The following is a 12,857-nucleotide window of genomic DNA, read 5'->3' on the forward strand; positions in this document are numbered from 1 at the left end:
AACAGCTAACTGATGCTCTGACTTTCATAAAATCTGGTGAAGTCACTATGCCATATGAATCTCATAGTGTTTACTGTGCACCTTTATACTTCAGAAAAGCAGTAACGAAATTCTTCCCAAGTCAATACTGGTCATCCTGGGGGGATGGGACTGTGATTGCTTTGTTATAGTTGTGAGGCCTCCAAATATTCTCAGGGAGCTTGAAGTGACTAGGGTACGTGGAGAATACATGGATAAAAACCGAAAACAAATGGAGGAAAGCTGGTGACAAGACGTTCCGATCAGCAGAAACACAAGATTCTATGGAGCCTGGACACTTGGTTTCCAGTAGGGATGCTACTGAAGGGAGCCTTTTTCCCACCCTTAGGCCTGGCACAGGGGGACTTACAGAGAAGCAGCCATTTATTGCAGAGGAGAGGCAGAGTGGTTTTTTTCAAACACGAAGGGCGGGGTAGGGACTAGTTATACGATGCCACAGTGCCATCTAATGTCCAGAGAAACTGAGCGTGCACATTCCTGACATAAACTCCTTTATCTCTAGTTTTCTGGAAAAACACCACAGAAGCTGTGTAAAGACTTCATGCCAATAAAGGCCAGATAAAGCAAACCTCAGCCCAAGAGACTTCTGAGTACCAAAACCAACTGGCCTCTTCCTAAGTCCCGCCCTTGAAACCATAGGAACAGCTTGTCACATTCTTATACACAGGACTCCTGCCCCAACAGGGCTGGAGCTGTGGTGTCATTGATGGGTTCTGGGCCTGCGCACTGACCTGTTAGGTTGGTGTCAGTCTGGGATCCCACATCTGGTAGAACTTTCCTTCCAGTCCCTGTGGCAAACTTTCAGTTGAGGGACAGGGTCACTTGTTACCCAGTTGCTCCACCTGCCCCTCCCTTACAACTGAGGGACAGTGCCAACCCCAGCTCTTCCTCCTATCCTCCCAGACCTTGTTCCCCATCACCCCTCCCCCTACCTCCACCTGCCTGTGATCTCCCACTACTGGTGACACACTCACTTGCCTCCTGTCAGTCCTCAGTCCAGGGAACCCTCCCCAGGGCCTCATGGCCCAGGAGCCTGACTGGATCAACCCTGGAGTGTCTCCTTAGGGATTTTCTCCTGGGCAACCGACCATCCCGGTGCTCATGGACAAGCACTGGTGTGGGGACAGAGGCAGGAGTGCAGTTTCCAGGCTCTGGGCCCCACGTGGAAAGGTGCTCACTGGGGTAGAAAAGGGGCATCGACTGTGACTGGATGGCCATCAGCTGTGACTCGTTGGCAGGCAGCTGTAACCAGTGAGCCATTGGCCAGGAAAATAACTGCCTTGGCTACATTAGCAGAAAATGGGGGCAAGAAGATGGTGGCTGAGCTAGAAGCGGATTGCAGTTAGCACTGCGGATTGCAGCCAGCAAGGGAGTTTGGTTGACAGATAAGCGGACAGTAGGTTGCAAATGATGTGGCTCCTGCTTCCTGTGTCTACAACCCAGCCGCCTTGGAGCATAGAGTGTAAGACTCCCCTATCTATGGCTCCGTGGGTGTTCCTTTTGGCCTCACCATGTCCTGCGTTCTTAGCTGAGGAGCAGGAGCTGAGATCCTGCATGACACCCTACATGACAGTACCTGAGCTTTGATGAGAAAACCCGACTTCTTACTGAAGGGTTTATCTTCAATCCAGACCAGGAGAGCACTGCTTCTCACTTTGCCTGTCACCTTCCTACACCTCTGCCTTACTCACAGGGACCCGGCTTCCATCCCAATGACCTCTCCTAATAATTCCAGCAGAGCACAGAAGCGATGAGGGGGGAGTTCCCTGAGCTTCTCAAACCGAGTAGAGGTGCTTCTCCCCTGGCATCCCCTGCTGCCCCTGAGCGTACCTGCTCCTGACTGCAGCCAGCCCTCACCTGTGCTCAGGGTCCCATGCCTTCCCCCTGCTCAGGGACTGTTCCTGCACTCATCACTCCTCTTGGCTCCTGTCCCTTTTGCAGGCAGCTTCACCAACAGAGGGGTGAACATGGACCCCCTTTGGGCCTGCGATTTTCCTGATACTGGCTCATTACCTGTTGATTTTCAGAGCAAAACTGTTTTATCTTGTCCTGAGACCATTTGCTCAGTGTATGTCACTTACGGAAATTGGAAATAACAGACTCACCAGTGGGACACTGAGATCACTGTTTTCCTTGGCTCCTTTCACCACACTGGACAGTGGGACGGGAGAGAAAAGCACTGGGACTTGATGGCTTTGGTTTGTGTTCTCTTCTCTAGGCAGGATGGAAAAAGGCCTTAGGATTGAAAAAGGTAAGATTTGGGTGGGCAACATATGTTCACATTGCGAGTTTCTATTTCCTCTAAGTGGGAGGGAAAATGAAATCAATTCCTGGGCTGGAGAAAAGCCACAGACAACACAAGGGAGAAAAAGAAAACACCTTCCAAGGCTCTTCTTCACTTTTGTTGCTGCTATTGAAGTCTGCTACTGGCATTCCTTTCGGGATCTCAAAGGGCAGTCATGCCGTTAACCCTGGAATTGCGATAACACCAAAGAAAGGCATTTTCAAATGGCTTTTTTGTTTCATGGCTATGGCATCTGGATGTTCGGCAAAATTGTTGTCAAATGGTACATACTTCTAATTTAACAAATGCTAGAGGGATCGTCCCCATCAGGGAAACGACAAAATAAAGGTATGAATGGGATCCACCTCCCTTGCTGTTTGACTCTGGTGAGCAGATGGGAATATAAACTCTGAATGTTAAAATGGTAATATGTTTGTATGTCTCATGTTTTTGCTCACATGGTTGACTGTGGAATAAGGGAGACAAGAAAAAAAGGCAGTGTGTAAATGGAGATACACATTTCGGTTCTTGAAGCAGTTTTCAGTTTCTAGGTAACGCTTGTGAAATTAGATACGTGGTCCATCAGCTATCTGATGATGTCGGGCGTATGAGTGTATTTTTGACTGGGCCATGTGGGCTCTAAGACCCACGCGATAAACGAGGCTTCAGATAGCCTGGCTTGTCCCTTGGACGTGGGAAAGTGCTGTGTGGCCTTGCAGCTCTTGCGTTGCTGCTGCAAACAAAGCCTGTGGCTTCTTTGGAATGGGAAATGCACAGATCCTAAATGGCCCGCCTGACTCTGTGCTGAAACCTGATGTTGCTGCTCTGGGCTGTGTTGTCCTCAGCAGGAGCTGTGCTGACCTGCAAGGAGGCTCAGTGAAGAGAACTGGAACTCTGGGACCTTTCCAGATGTAAGACACCCCTCCGTGAGCCCATCAACTAGGGAAACATCCCATCTGCTGCTTTGTCGAAGTCACTTGCCCAGGGAAAGGTGCTTGTTCTCTGATGGGAGAACCTAACATGGAGCTGAGGATCGCCCCTATATTTGTGATATCGGCTAGCTGCCTTCCTTGTAGGATTCCTGTCAGAAGCTGCAAGATGGGGTGGACACAACACACAGAATTGACTCTTCCATCAGGGTATCTCCCGGCTATGGACTTGGGTTCTAATTTCCAGCTTACTCCCCGTTTGCCACAATGGACTGATAGCCCGCCTCTCCTACCCTTACCTTGGTCTTCCTGCCCACACCTTAGGAACTCAGTGGTTTGTTCAATGCAAGCATTCCCAGCAAGGAATTCATCCTTACAGCTGGCTCACGAAATAACTGCCTCAGGCAAAGGGGACATGCCTTATGGGAACCTATGTCAAATTGCTTACTACATTTAGGATTTCATCCTGATGAATTCCTGTCCACCGAAGTCGAGTTCCATGGTAAAAGTTCTCCTCCGGGAAGGTTGGAAGAAAGATGTACAGCATAAGTTTCCACTAGTGTCCCTGGATTATTCTGAAAGGGCGCCTGGCCTCCTTTACATTAAGAGGTTCGGCACCTGTAAAGTGGGTCACGTCTGGGAATTAAATGTGGGCCGTGAGTCTGTGTTTCCGTGAGCTGAATTAGACTCGCTCATTTGATCTAGAACTTTTTGTTTACATAGACCCAGAAAAACTTAGTGGGCCTCTATGTGTTTCGCTCCTAGGATCACCACGGTTACCTCGTCTACAAGGTCGGTGTGTGGGAGTCAGACTCTTGCGATTGCGCTGTGACTGCTGTGCATTAGGGGAACCGCACCCACCTGGCCTGTGGCCATTCAGTGCTGCCCTGGCCTCCTCAGCGTCCACATACTGCCGCTATGGGATCCAAGTTCATGTAGCTTTTCCTCCTGAGTGGCTGCGGTCCGACTGTAAGTTCTATACGACAGTGAAGAGCAATCACATTGAGCTTCCAGGATGGATGCCGGGATCCTCCTCACACATGTGTTTCTCATCGTGTTGGTGAAAGGTATGTGTTCTGTGCCCTCCCAGTTTGCATGTGGAGCTGTTAAATGGCAAATCCACTCTAACATTCTAATCCCCTTTGCCCTTGAATCCCTTCCGCTACATTAGGTCAATGTCAGAACATCCATTCCTATGGAATTTTTTCTCGGAATGTCTTGGAATTTATTTGAACCAAACGGAGCATGTGCACAGAAGCAAGCTATCAACAGATGGAGAAAATGCTCTGGAGAATGGCAGTGTTGCATTTTGTTTTATACATTTAGAATCAAAGGAGAAAAGGTGAGGACAAGTGACGTGACATTCATTGCTGGCAAATGAGGGAGGTGGGAGAAAACACAGCGGGGAAAATTCCGGGATTGGACAGAAAGTTCAATGGAGAGATACATACTTCCTTTACATTGGTGGGTACAGGACCCTTAGCGTTTGTCATTAGCAGTAAACAGAGATGGTATTTGGGCAAGATCATCACGGTGAGGAGTTTCGTGGATTTGTGGCCTGGTGCCTGTTGTCGTTCCTGGGAAGGGTCTGTAAAAGAAAACGACTCTGACATTTCACAGGTACGTTATCCTAGATACATAAGACCAAGGGATGGTGCTCGCTTGAGGTACAGATTAGCCTTTTGCTAAAGAAGCTCTAGGCCTTGTACGCCACTACCTACCAGGATCTTCCGTTCCCAGTTAGAATTTATGATGAGACCATCCTCTGTGGTTCCTTTGGGTCACTGAGTTTCTCTGGCCCTCAAGAATTCCTGCACTTTTGCCTTCTGGGCAGCCCCTCTCAGGTTCAGAGGATTTGAGCACATCTCATCATGGGTCCGACTCTGAGCTCACCTCCAGAGGCCTGCTGGGAGAAGCATCTGGTGATGGAGGTACAGGCAAAGACAAATAATGATGGGGGAGAGATCTGAGAATGCTTAGCAGTGTATTGCATGTCATCTAAAGCACGGGGGTGGGGGGTGCATCGCCATATCCTCAGACAGTGCAGGGTTAATCCCTCAGATAGATTTGGAAAGGCCTGTCCTACTGAGGTTCTGGAAACCACTACTGGGCAGAGAAGACTCATTGCTGGGGGGCTGGGGAGACTCCTTCCACTGCCAAAGAACTCATCAGAATTTAGGGGCTGAATATCCCCAGGTTCATTCCAACTTACAGGATCCAGTTGTTTCCACATCAGTTGTCCTGGCTTTAATAGTAGACACCTTACAAGGATAGGACTTCAGCAAGCTTTGTAAGTTAGCCAATTGCAGAAGGAATCTGCATTTGGTTTTCAGCGATTTCAGCCCTGTGGATACCGGATATGAGGTTCTCCTTCAGGGCACAGCTAGAAGAACTTGGGTTTTTTGCTGGCTCTTGAGCTGGGAATTCAAATCCCGGAAGTCACCTTGTTGTTTTACCACTTTCTCCTGGGACATTACAAGAAACCAACCGGTGTCTGTATATTCCTTACTTTTTCAACAATGTTCCCAAGTATCACATTCAGGATCAGTTAGTTGCTTACTTCCTATGAGTGGTTGACTAAGCGTATCCAATGCAGATATTTTGCATATCTCTATAAAATCCAGTGACTCTCCCTGCTCTCTTTCCCACTGAGATCAGAGCCATTACTTTCTTTAAGTTTGATCAAGTTAGACAGCCGGTTCCAGAAACACAAGGACAAAGTCTGAAAACTGATTCTTAAAATGTGTGTTCTCTACAACCTCTCCGTTACCATAATGTGTATCAGGCAGTGTTCTCCACAGGAATAGAATAGACAGGATAATACTGGGGTGCCAAAAATATATATACGCATTTCAAGAGATGTTATCTGTGCTGAAGCAGTAGTTCATCGCAATCAGAAGAATGTGGACACAGATGGTAACCACTTTGAGTACCTGTTGTAATTGCAGAAGTCAATCGTCACTTGCATTCATAGAAGTGGCACTCTCCATTGCTATTATTAGGATTGCGAGTTGAAAACTCATATTCAACTATTTGGATTCAAATATAACCCACGGGCTGGAAACGTATGGCTTGCTGGCTAAATCCTGCCCTTGGCTTGTTTCTCTATCCTTTTGAGCTAAGAATCCTTTTTATCTTTTAATGCATCATTTTCCTAAAAGAGCTGTACACCATGAATACTACCCGTGGCCTACAAAGTCATACAATTTTACATCTGTTCCCTAGACAAAAAAGGGTTTGGTGATCTCAGGTTTTTTCTTTTTTATAACAAATCTTTTATTTATTTCAGTTTTTTATTTTTTAATTTAATTTATTGGGGTGTCAACTGTGAGTAAAATTACATAGGTTTCAAGTGTACATTTGTAATACATACATATATGATATTGTGTGCTCAGCACCCAGAGTGAGTTCTTCAATATATTTCACCCCCTTTACCCTCTTCTACCATCCCCATCCCCCCAAACCCTCTGATAACAGGTAAACTGTTGTCTGTCTATAAGTTTTCTTTCTTTCTTTCTTTCTTTCTTTCTTTCTTTCTTTCTTTCTTTCTTTCTTTCTTTCTTTCTTTCTTTCTTTCTTTCCTTCTTTCTTTCTTTCTATTTCTCTCTCTCTCTCTCTCTCTCTCTCTCTCTCTCTCTCTCTCTCTCTCTCTCTCTCTCTCTCTCCTTCCTTCTTTCTTTCTTCCTTTCTTTCACATTTTGTTGCTTTCAGTTTTGTATCCCTCATATGAATGAAGTCATATGCTTCTTGACTTTTTCTGTCTGACTTATTTCGCTTACCATAATAATCTCAAGATCCTTCCTTGCTGTCACAAATGGCAGTATTTCAACTTTTCTTATGGCAGAGTAGTAGTCCATTGTGTCTAGATACCACGTGTTCTTTATCCAATCAACTATCGAAGGACACGTTGGTTGTTTCCGTGTCTTGGCCACCGAAACAAATGCTGCTATGAACATCGGAGTCCGTATACTCCTATCTTTATGGATAAATGTTTTCATATTTTTGGGGTTGATACCCAGTAGATGGATTGGGGCATCATATGGTAATTCTATTCTTATTTTTTGTTAGTAACCCCCACAGTGTTTTCCATAGTGCTCGTACCAATTTCCATACACATCAACAGTCTATGAGGGTTCCATTTTCCGCACAGCCTTTGCAAAACTTGTTATTTGTGTTGTTGATGGTAGCCATTCTAACAGGTGTGAGGTGGTATCTCCTTTTGGTTTTGATTTGTATTTCCCTAATAGCTGGTGAAATTGCGGATTATTACATATATTTCTTGGGCTTTATGTGTCTTCTTGGGAGAAGTCCCTGTTCAGGTTCCCTGTCCATTTTTTCATTGGATAGTATCATTTTTGTTATTGAGGTGTCGGTGATTTGAATATATTTTGGATATTAGCCTCTAATCAGAGGTGTGGTTTCCAAATATCTTCTCTCTTTCGAATGGTTGCCTCTTTCTTTTGTTAATGGTGCTTGTGGTATGCAGAACTTTTTTTTGTTCGTTATAGTCCCATTGATTTATTTTAGCGTTGACTTCCCTTGCCTTTGAAGTCAAATTAATAAAATCCTCTTTGAATCCAAGGTTCATAAGTTTCGTACCTATGCTTTCTTCTATGCAATTTATTATTTCAGGTCTTATGTTGAGGTCTTGGATCCACTTTTAGATTACAGTCTAGTTTCACTCCTTTGTACGTGGCTTTCCTATTTACGAGCACCATTTGTTGAAGAGGCTTTTTTTAATCCATGGTACGTTTTTTGGCTCATGTGTCAGAATTTGTCTGCCCATGTTTATGTGGGTTTATTTTTGGCTTTCCAATTCTCTGCCATTGTTCTGTGTGTCTGTTTCCTGCCAATACCATGCTGTTTTGATCATTGTCGCTTTGTACTACACGCTGAAGTCAGGAGAGTGATACCTCCAGGCTTGTTCATTATTTGGGGGGCTGCTTTGGCTATTCGTGGTCTTTTGTGATTCCATACAAATCTGATGATTTATTCTTTATTTGTTTAAAAAAATGCCACTGGAACTTGGAGGCGGATTGCATTAAGTCTGTATGTTGCTTTGGGTAATAGGACATTTTAACTATGCTGATTCTTCCAATCCATGAACACGGAATGTCTTTCCCTTTCTTTGTGTCAACTTCACTTTGTTTTTGAAATGTCTTATACTTTCCAGTGTATAGGTCCTTGACATCATGTGTTAAGTATGTTCCTGGGTATTTTATTCTTTTTCTGGCACTTCCAAAAGGATTTCTTTTTCATTTATTTTTTATTGTTAGTATGTAGGAAAGCTATGGGTTTTTGTACATTGATATTGTAGCCAGCAACTTTATTGTGTTTCTTTACTGTTTGTAATAGCTGTTTGGTGTATCTTTAGGGTTTTCTATATAAAGAATCCTGTGATCTGCAAAACTGACAACTTAACTTCTTCATTCCCAATGTGGATGCCTTTTATTTGTTTCTGTTGCGTGATTGCTCTGGCGAGGACTTCCAATACTATATTGAATAACACCAGTGATTGGGGCAGCCGTGTGTTGTTCCTGAACGTAGAACAAACGGCTTCATCTTTTCACTGTTAATTATGAAATTAGCTGAGGGTTTGTCACATATGGAATTCATTGTTTTAGGGTATTTTCCTTCTATAGCTATTTTCTTAAGTGTTTTAATGTTAAATGGGTGTTGTCCCCAGGAATAAGAGCTAGGTGGACAGTCAGCGCTAACGTGTCTTTTGGAGCAAAAAGTAATATAAGACCCGGTCTTATATTTTATATTATATAAGACCTGGTCTTTTATAATAGTAAAATAAGACCCAGTCTTCTACTAAAAGGAGACCCGGTCTTATACTATAGTAAAATAAGCCCAGGTCTTATGTTAATTTTGTCTCAAAAACACGCTTTAGAACTGATTATTCGGCTAGGTCTTGTTTTTGGGGAATCACAATATCTTGTAATATGCTTTTCCTGCATCTATTGATATAAGTATATGGCTTTTATCGTTTATTTTGTTTATGTAGTACATCAAATGGATAGAATTGGGTATGCTGAACCATCTTTGTGCCCCCGGAATGAACTCCACTTAATCGTGATGGATTACCTTTTTAATGTGTTGTTGTATTCGATTTGCTAGTATTTTACGATGCTTTTTTCATCAGTATTCATCCGACATATTGTTTCATAGTTTTCATTTTTTCTGTTATGCTCACCAGATTTTGGTATCAGGGCTATGTTGGCCTCATAAAATGAGTTAGGAAGTATCGCCTGTTCTTCCCAAATTTTTGGAAGTGTCTGAGGAGGACAGATGTTAGATCCTCTTTGAATGTTTGGTAGAATTCCCTCATAAAGCCATCAAGTCCTGGCCTTTTGCTTTTGGGAAGGTTTTGGATGACTGATTCAATTTCCTTACTGTTGATCATTCCATTTAGATTTTCCAGTTCTTCATGATTCAGTCTAGGAAGGCTACATGTTTCTGAGAACTTTCCATTTCTTCTACGTTATTCAATTTGGTAGCATATATTCCTTCATGGTATTCTTGTATGATTCTTTGTATTTCCGTGGTACCTGTGCTAACCTCTCGTCTTTCATTTCTGATTTTGTTTATTTGTGTCTTTTCTCTACTTACCATAACTGTATCTAACCAAGGGTTTTCCAAAGTTGTTGAGGTTTTCAACGGACTAGCTTTTTCTTGCATTTATTCTTTCCCTTGTCTTTTTTCTCTATTTAGCTTAGTTCTGCTCTAACTTTCATTCTTCCATGTCTTCTGCTGACTTTGTGTTTTGTTTGTTCTACTTTTTCCAGTTTTAAGGTATAATGTTAGGTTGTGTATTGGGATATTTCTTGTTTCTTGAGATATGCCTGTAGTGATATACATTTCCCTCTTTTTACTGCTTTCGCGGCATCCCAGTAATTTTGATAGGGCGATTTTCATTCTCATTTGTTTGTATGAATCTTTTGATCTCTCCTTGTATTTCTTCCATGACCCCGTCATTCTTCAATAGCATGTTGCTTATCTGCACATATTTGTGGTTTTTCCTGCTTTCTTTTCACGGTTGATATCCAATTTCAAAGCCTTGTGATCAGAGCATCTGCTTGTTATGATTTCAAACTTCTTAAATTTGGTGAATCTAGTTTTATGTCCCAGCATACGGTCCACGGTTGAAAATGTTCCATACACATTAGAAAAGAATGTGTTGCCTGGTGTTGTAGGATGAAGTGCTCTGTAAATGTCCATTATGTTAATTTGGTCTAATCTGTCATTAAGGATGATATTTCCTCACCGATTTTCTGTTTGGATAATCTTTTCAAGCCTGCCAGTGCTGTTCTTGGGTCCCCCACTATAGTTGTGCTTTTGTGATTTCTCCCTTTCGTTCTGCTAGGAGTTGCTTTGTATATTTTGTTCTTTGCCAATTAAGGGTATACATATTGACAAGTATGTCTTCTTATATTGTCCCGTTTATCATGATGAAACGTCCATCTTTGTTCTTGTTACTTTTTTATCCTGAAGCCTGTTTTGTCTCATATAAGTATGACTACGCCTGATTTTCTCTGGCGACCATTTATTTCGAGTATCATTCTCCACACTTTCAGTTTAAGACTGTATCTGTCTTGTAGCTGATATGTGTCTCTTGGAGGCAGCATAAGGTTGGGGATCGTTTTCTGATCAGTCCGCTACTCTGTGCCTTTGTATGGGTGAGTTCATTCCATTGACATTTAGGGTGACTATATTGATATATGAGGATTTCCGATTTCAATTTTAATTTTTATTTTGTGTTTACACAAAATAATATCTACAGTGTTTCGTTGCCTACATTGTTTCTTTGCCCTTTGTTCCTGTCTGTTATTTTAGTGTGGTTGTATTCTATGATTTTTCCCGGTGCTTCCTCTTTTTTCATGTTACATGTCTCAGTTCTGGATTTGTTTGAGTGTTATCATTAATTTTACGTAAAACAAAGTTTTATATATGTAGTATTAAAAGCACTTTCTTATTTCTGTCCCTTCCTGACTTTCCCTTACGTGTGCTACTTCCCAGACAAAACTGATCAGCAATGTAAAACAGTGGAAAAGAAACATGCACAGAGATTCTGTGTAAATTGAGAAGAGTTTTTATTCCCACTAGCTTCATCGACATAACTTTTCAAATCGAGTAATATCTCGCCTAAAGAGATAAAAGTTGAAAACAACTTTATTCTTTATTAGACCAACTCCCTAAAAGACACATTAACTCTTCATCAAAAAATACCAAATGACGTTTATCAACCCCTATATCTTTTGAACAATTTGTCTTGGAACCTGTGCCTTGCAGTGTCTGGAAAACATTAGATCACCGCTCTTACCCAAACCTAATCACACTCTTCCCCCACAATATGTCTTTTGCATAGATACCCAGGAGAGGGATTGCTGGGTCCTATGGTAATTCTATTCGTAATTTTTTGAGGAACCTCCACACTGCCTTCCATAGTGGCTCCACCAGTCTGCATTCCCACCAACAGTGTATGAGGGTTCATTTTCTCCACAGCCTCTCCAGCACTTGTTACTATTTGTCTCATTGATGATAACCAGTCTAACTGGGGTGAGGTGATATGTCATCGTACTTTTTATTTGCATTACTGATGATTAGTGATGTTGAGCATATTTTCATATGTCTATTGACCATTTTGCACGTCTTCTTTGGAAACATGTCTTCAGGGTCTCTAACCATTTGCTAACTGCATTGTGTGTTTTTCTGTTGTTGTATAATTTCTTTATACATTTTGGATATTATCCCCTTATGGAGACGTTGGATTGTTTCTTTTTTGGTTGTTGTTAAGTTGTACGAGTTCCCTCATCGGTGGCGTTGTTTACAAAATATCTTCTCCCATTCGATCGGTTGCCTCTTTCTTTTGTCGATGGTTTATTTTGCTGTACAGATGCTTTTTAGTTTGATATAGTCCCATTCATTTATTTTCGCTTTTAGTTCCCTTCCCTTTGGAGTCAAATTCATAAAATGTTCTTTGAACTGAAGGTCTATATGTTCAGTACCTATGTATTTTTCTATGCAGTATATTATCTCAGGTCTTCTGTTTAAGTATTTGATCAATTCTGACTTAAGTTTGGTACATGGTAACAGACAGTGCAGTTTCATTCTTTTACAGGTTGCTTTCCAATTCTCCCAGCACCATTACATTTATCCATAAACACATAGGTGCTCCGCTCTTCATTGCAGCTTTATTTATGGTGGCCAAGACATGGAAACAACGAAATGTTCTTTAATAGATGAATGGGTGATGAAGGTGTGGTAGGTATGCAGAATGGAATACTATTCTGCCATAACAAAAGTTGAAATAGGACCATTTGTGACAACATGGATGGATCTTGAGATTATAATGCTAAGCGAAATAAGTCAGACATGAAAAGTAGAGAACTATATGAATTCACTGATATGTGGTATATAAAACTGAAAAGAACAAAAGAAGAAGACTAACAAAGAAGCATAAACTCATAGTCACAGATGATAGTTTAGTGGTCAGCACAGGTAAGAGAACAGGGTCTGGTAGATGAGGGTAAAAGGAATGAAATACATGGTGATGGAAAGAGAACTGGCTCTGGATGGTGAACACACCATGTGATATATAG

At 42.2% G+C, this 12,857-nt stretch overlaps 1 protein-coding gene across 15 annotated transcripts in view; it reads left to right on the forward strand.

The window, feature by feature from the left end:
- LOC308494350 (uncharacterized protein) overlaps positions 1-12,857 on the forward strand; it is a 37,575-nt gene that overhangs the window by 12,712 nt on the left and 12,006 nt on the right. For 12 of the 15 annotated variants that reach the window (XR_013992913.1, XR_013992914.1, XM_081042086.1 and 9 more), the window contains 2 exons: positions 4,018-4,319; positions 4,424-4,594. The gene's annotated coding sequence lies outside the window, so the exon portion shown is untranslated. Of the gene's footprint in view, positions 1-4,017; positions 4,320-4,423; positions 4,595-5,085; positions 5,184-12,857 lie in introns of those variants that run through there. The other 3 variants (XR_013992915.1, XM_081042077.1, XM_081042078.1) reach the window with 1 other exon arrangement.

Source organism: Rhinolophus hipposideros (assembly GCF_964194185.1).
Source record: "Rhinolophus hipposideros genome assembly, chromosome: X".
NCBI classification, from domain to species: domain Eukaryota; kingdom Metazoa; phylum Chordata; class Mammalia; order Chiroptera; family Rhinolophidae; genus Rhinolophus; species Rhinolophus hipposideros.